Source organism: Gymnogyps californianus, chromosome 5, assembly GCF_018139145.2.
Source record: "Gymnogyps californianus isolate 813 chromosome 5, ASM1813914v2, whole genome shotgun sequence".
NCBI lineage: Eukaryota > Metazoa > Chordata > Aves > Accipitriformes > Cathartidae > Gymnogyps > Gymnogyps californianus.
The window spans coordinates 16,144,965-16,157,417 of NC_059475.1; positions in this window are offsets into that span (position 1 = coordinate 16,144,965).

The window sequence follows — 12,453 nt, forward strand, 5'->3', positions numbered from 1 at the left end:
CAAGCAGAGGCCTAAGCACACCCACAGAGAGGCACCACACTAACTGGCAGCTGGCACTGTCTGTCTCCCAGCAGCAGGGCATTAATAACCATTAACAAAATGCTATACAGTTCCAACATGATGTCAGTGGTATTAACCTCTGTCATTCCTGTATCAGCACTAGTGAATGACTGTTTTTCATTTTTTTTCTTTAAAACTTACCTTTGAAATATTCCATAGTGTTAAAACCAACAGTGGCTACTTAGAATAGCTCTTATTTTCCAATTCTGAAAACGAACTATCAGGTATCAGTAGTGACTATGTTGAGCAACAGCTGAATTTATCTCATTCATAATTTTTTACTGAGCTTTAAAAAAAACGAACCAAAGCAAAGCCTTCATACTCTACAGACTTGTGAACAGCTTTTGGGAGGTACTAAGGATTTGTCACCTATTAGAGAAAATAGGTGCAAGAGATTTGGGAGTTTTCTGGAACTGATAGTTTATGAGCAAATTACTCTGCACTGGTGTATTATAGCAAATCTGCTGCTGCTTTCAGGAGTATGAAATGTAAGTATCTTTTCTCAGTTCAAACTAGTAACCAGACGACAAGCAATTCTTTTTAAATGGTATACTCATAAAGCCTCTTACAATCGTACAGTATCTAGGTATGCATTGCTTCCCAGCTCAAAACAAAATAAATGCCAACACTATAAACAGATGAGATAAGGTCTGTAGGGAGAGAGAGTTAGTATAATTTATTACAGTAATAAAGATAACTGGAATAAGATACAGTTTTCCATGTATTCAACCACATCTATATTCTTAAATCTCTAATAGGAACACCCCTGTTGAATTTCACTGTGATGATTCAGGGTCAATATGCCTTAAGATGATTTGAAAGATCGCTGGATTTTCAAGACTGTCCTTTTCTTTTTTGTAGTTACAGATTAAGAAGGTCATATTTCCACTGATCATATACTTTGTTATTTACTGGCAAACTCCAGTTACATCCCCCTATCTCCTACAATGCTTTAAGATGTCCACTTTATCACAGTGAAATCTTTGGTTCTAGAAAATAGGATGGAGCCACCAGATAAATGTTTGCATGGCAAACTAGTCCTGGCCATCTCTGGGTCTACACTCATGCCTAACAGCCATCACAGTTAATAGGTTCAGGCAGTGAATGTGCAAGACCAGATGGAATGGGAATGCTTTGTACTCCCATGTACTGTATCAGCCACACGATGCAGTTGTTTCTCCAACTTAGGTTCAATGTGTTTTTTTTTTAAAAAAAAGCTTTACCTCTCCAAAAAACCCAAGAAGTTCATGTGATGTAGACCTTCAACTGAAAATTGAAAGAGGATATAGAAGATTTGCCACTTTTGGCTCCTGTGTGTAGAGCAGCTGGTCCCAGTGGAATAAAGGCAAGGATAAACCCATCTTCTCTGTGAATGACATGGCAACAAAGGATACTGCCACCAAAAGAAAAGTCCACTCTGTACCAGCTCAGTACAAACCTTCATCACAAGAAGCGTTTCAGGGTGAGTGAGCTGAGAGCACAGCACAGGCACTGCAGTCATGTGGAGGCAGATAACAGGAGGGAAAGGATGCAATATTTGCAATTCTTCAGCCCTGTTGCAGACCTCCTGAGAAAGCGTACGCTTCAGGTTAAATCAGGTCTTAGAGACACCCTCTACCAGGCAGCGAAGCAGCCAGCAGCACCTCAGTGAGAGGCAAATCTGCATGCCTGTGGAAATGGTAGAAGACGGATTAACCTCATGCCCTTTCCAAGAAAAGACAGTAAGAGATAGTGAGGGGCAAAATTTGTACAAATGTACCAGTGTCTTTTTCCTTCTTTGATAGAGAAAAGGAGGAGCAGATTCCACATGTCCACCCCTCCCCTGATCACAGCAGTCAGTAGAAGTAGGGGGGAGAAGGAGTTTTCTGCAAAGCTTGTGCCTTTGAGGCAGCAGAAGGGCAAGAGCTCCGTTTTACGACTCTTGGCCCCAACACAATTTACCATTTACAAACTAATCCTCCTCTGTTCGAGAGCACAAGGCCTGCTAAAGCTCTCATGTCCACTTCTCTGATTCTTCATTGTCCACACTGACAGAGAGAAGCCGAAGACCTAATCGGTGTGTAATTCAATCGCTGTCCAGGCTGTGTCACAGCACAATGCTCTGCTTGTAGTGCCACGGGTTAAGTCAGCCAGCTACTGTTATGCACCACAGCAGGTGTGAAGAATGTCACTCGGTCTAACTGTACGTTACCACTCTGTCAAGGTCTGTTTCTGACGCTACTTTCACTCACCACTTAATGATTGTTTTTCCTACTGGCAGCAAGCTAATTGTCAGCTGTATGGTAAGAGGGCACTTTCAGTATTTTTGACCCTGAATTGGGAATTCCTGCACAGCATAACATGGGCCTCATACAAAGTAAAACCCTCTGTTCTCCAGATCCCCAAAACATGGAGGCCTGCTAAAAAGCTCTTTATTTCCTTAGTCTTAATCCAGCAATTAGTAAGTTATGACTTACTACACCCCAAGTGCTTCACTCTGTTATTCCTCACCAGACAGGACATTGGACGTTGCCACACATCTTTTGGAAATGGCTCAAATCCGCAAAGCTCCTCAGTACGTAATTACATTTAAATCAGCACGAAACAGGCACTTCAAAAAATTCTTATCCACATGTAGGTGGTAAAAAATCTCTGGAAAACAAAATTAAATGTGCTGCCACACTTAAATACAGATCTCGGGCCACTCTGAGAATGGCATTTGGTTTGTTGTTTTAAAAAAAGTTTACTACTCCAAAAGGAGTAGAAAGTTGCACTTCCATTTTTGTCGAGCCATACCACAGTGCAAGGAAGCTGAGGAAGAGAAGAACAGAGGAAGAAGCCAGGGCAACACCTGCCACTTCATCATCAGTGAAGCAGCAATGGGTGTGTGTATCATCCAGCCATGCTACCAGGCAGATAAGGAGACAGTGCGGAACTATTGCTGATAAACCCACAGCAGCACGAGTGAACTGTAATTTACTGAAAGTGGCAAAAAACTAGGGACAGTAACCAGGAGCACATCAGAGGATGTCCTCCCCTCGCACAAATGTACATCAGGCGTTTGTAATAGTCATGTGTGATGTCTCTTTCCATGTATAACAGTGACATGTCCAAGGCATGTGAGCACAGAATGAGCACAGAAACCCCCTATTTCTAATGCATCTATTTCCTTAACAGCCTTGAGAATTTAATTCATAGCACAGTTCCTGGTGCTATTTCTCTAATTCCTTAATTTTCATGTAGAAGCAATACAAATAGGAGGAATACCTGACAGAAGAGCTACAATGTGACAGAAATTGTACATGCCTGTACCAGCAGGAGTAGGTTTTCGTCCGAAAGAACGAACAACTGAAGTCAGCTGGATAACCTGACCAATCCAAGAAGTGGATAAACCAAAATGGAAACAACTTCCCTGCCACCACATAGATGATCTTAAATCAATATATTTGGCTGTCTAGAGTATTTCTATGTAATTCTATACAAGAATTATGGTTACCAATCTTACCTAATCCTGTAAAGGGATGAAATACTTTGTCACACTTTCAAATCCTGGGAAGGCAGCAAGGAGGCGAAGAAAGATGAGCCAGCTTCTTACCACATGCTACAGAAAAGGTCATAATATTCATTATTCAAAATATGAATTGGACATCTGTATTTACAATGTTTAACAAGTCTTGCTTAGTGCTGAAGCCAAGCTGCTCATTTCATCCATACTTGTCTACTGTCATCATTGACGGCTGATTTCCAAACATGGCCAGACACCAGTTTACATGGCAGGGGTCATGAGACATTCTTGCATCCTGAATCAGGATTTAGCAATGCCATGTGCCAAGCCTTAGAAGCATGCAGAGCATCTGCAACTGAGCACCTGCGGAAATCCCATTTCCTGACAAAGAGAGGCCTCCAATATTCATGTTTTTCTCCTGTTCTTAGGCCATGCTGTAATGAAATATGCCTGAATAATCCTTTTATAGCTACACAGGGAAATGTCCTTGCTTAGCATTTACCCCTCATTATGGAGGTTCAGTGGGAACTTGGTTGAGCAATCAGCAAAGATACACAGAATGAAAAGCCTGGCTGATGGGACATGACTGAAACCATGCACAGGGTAGGGATACAAAGTGCACATGCAGGTTATCAGAGAAACTGGAAGGATACTGGTAACTTTAGTGAATATAGGTAAGAAGACAGGACCCTAAGGAGTCACATTAAATTCGGTATTAATGCTGACAGTGACATACGCAGGCACAGCCAAAAGAGGAGGAGCTCATGGAAAGGGAGGCCAGGAGAGCTGTTGCTGGCAGCATGTGAAAAATCAGAGAGCACAGGACTGCACAGAGACCTCTCCTGGGTCAGTGAGAACAGTCCAAGGGGAATAAGTTGAAGGCAAGCGGGAAGGGGCTTGGAAGGGACTGGTTGTGAGGCCACCAATGGGAACAACTTTGAACAACTTACACTGTAAGACCCCCTTCTCTGCAAGACATTCCCCCAGTACCTCCTGCTGCAGATCTGGGTTGCCCTTACTCTAAGCTGTCTTCTTCCCTTTGAAGGTCATGATTCCCTTACCCCAAGAAACCTGCATCCTTGTCCTGTTCCCTTCACTCTAACCCTGGGTTGCTGCTGCTTTGCCTCCGACATGGGCTGTCTGTGCCCCCTCCTCAAACTCTGGCTGCTACCTCCCAACCATCCACATCTCTCTATGCCCCCACATTGTCTCCTCACCCTCCATTTCCCTGACACTGTCCCTTGTGGCTGCTTCATAACCCCAGATTATCTCTGCTTTTGTTTTCTTCCCTTGCTGCTGGCTTTGGCAGTGCGAGTGTGAAGCCCAAGCTATCATATGTAGCAGACTATTAGCCTGTACACTGTTCTGCGCCTAATCTCACTTTTGCCAGGCCACTCACTGGAGCTTCAAACCAATGACTCCAAACACTGAACAACTGTAAAACACTACCAGCCCTCAAAACTTCTCACACACCGCCATGTACCTGTATCGTATCTTCAACTGACAATACAGGTTTGGCAGTTTAGAGATCAATCATTTGTCACAGCCCTGCTGGTTTTTAGTGGTCACTCAACCTCATTTTGGGAACCATCATCCATCATGGTGCTGTGCAGGCTCAGTGCATGCAGAGTGACAGCCACTATTTCCTATTTCTACAAGGAAACACTAGAACAAGTTTTGTCTGCTAAATGCTGGGTATAAAAATCAGATCTCTGTGGCACACTCCCTTTTCCTTCCTTCCTGCTGATCAACTCTTCCTCTGGGTACTTCAGAAGACCTACCCCCTCCTCTTGGCCATGACAGTGTACATTCAAACAGCTGCTAGGGCTGAATGAAGCACCTGCTCTGGGCAACAGCAGCTGGAGTTCATTTTGGGTCCAAAGGGCCGAGGCCAAGCAGGCTGACCGCATGTGCACTAATCCAGTATCATCACCAACTCCACCAACAACAGGTGCCTCTTTGAAGAGGGAGGGAAAAACTATTGGGGGAGGAATCAGAGCTTTATAAAGGACATTATGGGCCAAGTCCTCAGCTGGTACATGCTCAGTTAAAGCATGTGCTCTCTTGAAGTTATATGAGTAATGCTCATATACACCAGTAAAAGATTTGGCCTACTCTCAGTGCTGCTTCTCTTCTCTTTTTGGTTTTCCTAAGGATTTTTCACCTCCTCTCTTTGCTCTGCACTGATCTTCCTTCAAAAAACAGAAAAGAAACCTTCCTGTCCCTTGCTTCAGACCAAATCGCTGAAAGTCACAAGCTACATATACCAGACTTCAACATCCTTCTCTACACAGGTAACACAATCTTACCGTTGCCTGACAAGATGTGTCCCTCAGTCCTGCTTGAGTCCTGGAGTCCAGATCATGAACATGCATCAACAGGAACAAGGGCGATCCCATTCTGGAACAAATCAAATCAAACCCTGTCAAGGTCCCTTAAGAGAAGTCTTTCAGCACAGGCATCGTAAGAATTGCCATGCACTTGCTCGGGCCAGTGGTCCACATAGCCCAGTGCATTATGTCAATGTATGGCCACTACAAAATGACATGGGAAGAGCGCAAAAAACCCCTGCCAGAAACAGCTATTGGCCAAACTGGCTCCAAGGAAAATCTTCTTCTTATCTCATTTTGCTAGAAGTTGGTTTATGACCCAATGCATACAGATCTCTTTTTTAAGTCCCTGTTAGTGTATTACTGATAAATGCTTGTATTGATGAAAGCCTCTATGTTTTTTCTTTTCTGAGTTCTGCTGTTCTGAGCTCTAAAGGTCAGTTCTGTAATCTGGTCTCACTCCTTGCAGTTGCTCTTCTGCCTGTTTCTGGAGAACGTGGAAGCTCTCTGGAGCCTGAGAATGGAGCTGGATTCACAAAGGCGGCACTGCAGAGCAATGCCAAAAGCACTCTGCTCACACAACACGAGTAAAAGCAAGCTTTCCAAATTCCTGTCGATGCACTATCAGAGGAAAACATGACCTTGCTACAAGATGCTCACGTGAACCGGTCACAGCCTTCAGAACTTTGTATTCCAAAATTTATTTTCCTGAACTGTACATCTTTTAATTCATGACTTTCTGAGATTTAGATTTGTTTAAGTCACTTTCCCCTTGGGACCATGTCTCAGCTGAGTTATATTACAAAAAGAAGCAAAGCAGAGATAGTTGAAGGAGAGAATAGCACAGGCAGGAAAATAGTCTCCAATCCATAACAGTTACTGGCATCTCATCCACAAGTACACACAAGTGTAAATTGTACTGTGTTGGCTTGCCCATTTAAATAAGTCTCCGAGAATTTCCCTTGACAAACACTGCAGTACAGGCTAGACAATGCCATTTCCTCACCAATGAAGAGACATTCACACAACCACACAGGAACGTCCAGTGCTAGAAACATATTCTCAGCTGCTGCAGACTCACAGATTCCCTTTGAGGCTTTAACCACAGTTCCAAAGTTGGAAAACATCAAAGCATGTATAAACATACGAAGGCGGCAATATTGCACACTTTTGCATCAGTTTTGTCCCCATATATGCCTGAGGGAACCACATGGCAATCACCACTTCGCACACTTAATACTGAGCAGTATGGATACCTACAGGTTATTGCCCTTCACAGCAAAAGCAATAAAACACTCCTAGCATCTGACAGGCACAGAGCTCTTCCTAACCCTCTGAATCCTCTCTGCAGCTTGCTGTCACTGGGCACATTTCACGCAGGCCAGCTGCACAGGATTTATTCAACCAGTTTTGGAGTATCAAAGCTAACTTCTTTTGTCTTTGCCCCAGGCAGACGCTTGGTATGCAGGATTTAAATCAGAGAACAAAATGTTCTGTGAAATTTGTAAATACTCAGCACAGTGCTTTCTAAATTCTAAAAAAGATAGCAACTGCAGCTAGTGGTTTAAAAATCAACAAGTAAAGCATTTCACTGCATCACTGTGAGTAATGCCACTGTGTCCTAAAGACCAGAATAAATAACTTCCCAAGATTATCAATTAATGGTGCTGACTGCCTTAAGTGATAGGAGCCAAACACACTCTCAGTTACACCTCATAATTCCAATGAAATCAGGAGAATGCCCAATTCAACAAGTGCTCTGCATAAAGACACTGAAATTGAAAACAATTTTTTTGATCCTTGCAAACTGGCACAAAAGACTTTGCCTGGGATGTACTGCTACAAACAGACTACAATCTAACACCTACCATTATAAGATTTTTATAATGTATTTAAAGCCATTAAAATGGAATTAGGCAGAAAATGATAGGGGAAGAGATACCCCAGGGAATCACGACACTTACACTATGAAGGGTAATATGCAGATGGCCTAAAAGAGGTGTTTTGAGCAGAAAGCAGCAATAAAGGGTCATTTGTGACTGGAACTAGAAGAGGAATTACTTCACTGGAATTTAGCATAGCCTTTAAGGTCTATGATGTTTGAGTGAAATTGTCCACTTCTGTTTTGTCTGATTCACCACCACTGAATCCATATTAATACGAAGTTTAAAACAAACATTTAGCTGATGAATGTTCACACGAAAGTTTCAAATAAAGAACCTTTTCATTTTTTTTCTCAAGTAGTTTCATTTAAACTTTGAAAGGATTGTTTTTCAAACAAAAACTGTGAAAAGGGTTCATTCATTATTTTTTGGTGACTACGAAAGCTAAAACATTCAGAATCATTTCCTCTTCACCTGCAAACATTTCACACACCTCCTACCACATCTGTGGCTTTAATTTCTTCTCTCTCAGGCCAAGCAGCAAATGGCATCAGTCAAACCATTTAACTCCCAGGAGTACCTGTACTTCAGAAGCAGGTGCTCTTGGTACTAGCAGGGACTCTATGAACATTTGATTATCAGTAGCATACAGCAGCAAGACAATAAATGGTTTCTAGGTCTTCATCCCTTGCCCGCAGTTTACTTCTGCTAGCCCAAATATTCTGAGTATGTACAGAATGCATCTGCTCATGCTCATCTTGAAGAGGTAGGTCTGATGCTCCTTCAAGGGCCATGTGGAGCACAGAGTGCACCTACTAAAGTTTACGCTGCCTGGAAGGCATTACCTGCAGTCACTGATTTCAGACAGCACAGACCGTACAAAAAAGGCACTGCCTTTTTCAACACGTCAAGTCTTATTTTCTCATTTGTCGAAAAGTAAGTACAGATTCTTACCCACAGCTGTGGAAAGGCAGGTAGAACAGAAAGGCAAGGTATACAAATCATGACAGACATTAGGCAGTTTGGGATTGCGCAACCCCCTTATGCAACATGTTGCCTGGGGTGCACCACATGTTTTCAGAAATTCCACAGAATCCCCTTAAATTTGCTCCAGTGCTGAGACCCAGTGGCTTCCACCTGCAATAAGTGAATGGACTTACGATATGCAGGACAAATTGCAAGGATGAGCTTTAAGTTTGCTGGCCTACGCTTTTTTAGATGTGGCTTGAAATAACAATTGCAAATACTGAGAGGCAAATGAAGCCTGCCAATTTATTCTAACTTATTCCCAAACACAGCCTCTTTAAAAAAATCAAACGCGTAGTATCAGCCAGTACGACTTGAAATTAATAGTCCACTTACAGCTTAAGTGTATTTATAAGAGAAGAAATGGAGATTGAAGGGCCAATATTGCTGACTAGGCTGAAGCTTTGCTCGGCCTGGCTGCCAGCCCTCTGCAGCCACCAGGCAGAGAGGCAGGGAGCACAGACAGCCCGCAGGGCTCCAGCTCTCCTTGCTGCCTCTCTGCCCAAGCAAAACCGCGGGCTTCCTGAGCACTGGCAGAGGCAGGGCTCTTAAAGACACAGATGAGCTGAGAAGCCTAGTCAGCACACCTAACAATTTTGTAAATACAAGGAGAAAAGACTAGGGGAGAACAACTCAGTCTAGGTGAATTGTCAACATTTAAAATTGCATTGGAAAGAGTGATACGTGCTTAAGAGAAAATAGTGATATATGGCTCCTAGACACAAGTTAGTAGTGGCCGCAGTGCAGTTTTACCTGCAGCACCAGCCTAAAGAAGTCTACGCACATGCACACAGTCACACACACTCAAACATGGCCATACGCAGCTTGACTTGAGATGCAACAAGATAGCTGAAGGTGTTCAAAACATAAACCAGGTTGAGGCATGACAACAGTCACAGCCAAGAGTCTACCTATGGAGTTAGCTGAGATGCAGTTACATCTTCTAGGCTTGACTGCAGTGCTCCCAGACACAGACAGACCCCAAACCTGCTGTTGGCATGGAGCTTTCTCGGTGGCCCACAAAAGGGAGGGTGGGAGCAAAGGGAGAGGATGAGTCTGCCTGCATGCTGTGGTTGTGGCAGCAGCTGGAAAGAGCCTACAGGGAGAGAGAGGAGAAGGGAGGGGTGCCTGGGGACCGGCAGGAGGGTGAGGGCAGGTGCTATGCAGGCAGGATGTGCCCTGAACACCAAAGCTGCAGGGCAGCTCTGAGCTTCAGCCACAGTGGCCAAAGAGGCTCCCTACTGCATTGCAGGGCACTGGGCCTCTCCGGGCCCCTGCAGCACCCTGTGGAGAAGGAGCTGAGGCTGCCTGTCTCCTCACAGCATTACCTGAAGCAAACTGTCTGCTACTGAAAGGGTCCCACGGTAAAAGCAAGAATTACAGATAATCTAATTTAAACACTGCACAGAAGAAAATAGCATGAATTAGGAAACTCTTCTATACCTGTTCTGTGACACAATGTTAAAGATAGGCTTTGCTTGTATTTCAGAAACTCTTATGAGCTTGTCTTCTATGTTTGTTTCAGACACGGCACAGACATGCCCACGGGCTGTAGGCACATTCTGTTTGAAGGACAGATTTCAATCAGTAAAGTTTCAAAGAACTCTCTATATATCACAATGGTTTATATTATCCAGCATTTGGAAAGTTCCTTAAGGAAGAACTTCATTGCAAAAGAAGACAGACAAATGAGCCAACTTCTCAATATCTGTGCCACGCAGACTTGTGTCAAGGAAGCCTACGGAACTGAACTGCCCGAGATAAAAGTTACATCAGAGGCGCAAAGTGTCGCAACTTTATCAGGCTACTGATGCAAAGTGGGAAAACTGAATGAAGGCAAAAAAGACATGGCTGTTTCCAGTACGACTGAAGAACATCCTCAAACATCTCAACTGGCTTTAAACGCTGCAGTAATGGATGTTTTGCAAATATGAAAATATCAATGAGAGGAAGAAAATCTTTGACTCTCTAGAAAAGGAAAGCAATGGAAAACTAAGCTTTGGAGTATTTGTGGCAAGTGCCAAAAAAAGGCACTTCAAAAACTACTTCCGAAATCAAAATTAATCCAAGTATTTTACAAACAGGATTTCATTGTTGTACCTCATTTTAGTAAATGGAATATATATAAAATACGTGTAGATACGGCACTGCATAGTAATTTTCAGTACCTATAAGCCCAAAAAATAGGCTCTCGTCTGCTCTGTTTGATACCAACAAGATCAAGACTCTGACTTCAAAGGGACTAGGCTTTAACTTTTATTTTTGGGAAATCCTTCTCTTGTATCGCTAAAACATTCTGATTTCACAGCACTACAACAAACTGGACCTTTCCATTTGCTCAGTGACATACAGACATAAAGCATTTTCCAGAATGTCCACCTCACAGGCTCGTCACAGTGCTATTGTCACCCCAGGGCCACCTCTTGTTTTGCTGATGACTACTTTTACTGTGAGACAGTTAAAAAAAGTTATTTTTCTATGCTTACTTAAGTACTAACCTCCCAAATTTCAGGCTGCTTTTCTAACTTTATGAGTCATACAGTGCAAAAAGGCAACAAAACAACTCAGAACTCTCGCTAGCTTTTCCTCCATGGAAAAAGGAAATAAAAAAGAGTGGGATCAGATAAAATAGTGAAATGAAGCACCTGTTGAGAATGGAAAAGCATACAGAAAAATGGGTTAACTGACTTCAAGTCCAATACAAGCAATTGTGAATTCACGGGTGTTCATATGAATCATTCTCCATTTCCTGCCAGAGAGCTTAGGTTTCACTTAATTACGAAACAAAATCATGAATGAAGAATGCTAATTCACAGGCATACATATCATACATTTATTTATTTATTACTTTTTCCTCACATAGCCCTCTGTTTTCATCATAGCTATTGATGGACACTGAATGATCACATAAGAAAAAAGTTTGGCAGCATTAGATACACTATTTGCAAAGCACATGAAAAATCTGTTACAGCTAGAAAGAAGCTAACAGATGGCAGCTGGATAGAAGCAACAGCCACAACTCTTGCTACCTGTGGTTAAAGAACAAACAATATCAACTCCAGATTACAAAGTGCAGCTTAAAGAGCCTAGCTTTAAATGAGAGAGAATCAAGGTAGAAAATGGCCAGATAGAACTAAATGTTTGCAAAGTAGACTCAGCAGAAAGGATATTTTCAGATGATTGCTAAAGCCCACTGACTGTAACAGTCCTCTCTGCTGCACTCTGCCAAAGAATAAAAAGAAGGGGGGGGGGGGGGGGGAGGGGAGGGGAGTGGGAGGTGGGGTACAGCTGTGTGTGTAAGAGACCTTATTTTGCTGGAATTTTAACTGCAGTTCTGTATACCACGCTGTGGTTGTTTGGCTTCCCACTCTGCCATACACTTTCAACATTCTTTAAAATGTGTTGTACCAAAATCATGCCAAATCATAAAAACAAATAAAGACATCTTTCATCAAGGCATGTGCCTCACATTACGCATTTAAATAATCTTAGATTATGGGAATAAACAGGGTCAATCCTATCACCAACCCTATTTACAGATGTCACCAACCCTTTTTGCAATGACTTGCACGTAACTATCTGCTCTTGCTTTCCCTTGGTCAAGATCACTCAGTGTCCAACCCTCCTCACCGCAACATCAGTTTATCGAGGAAATCTGTAAAGTACCTTC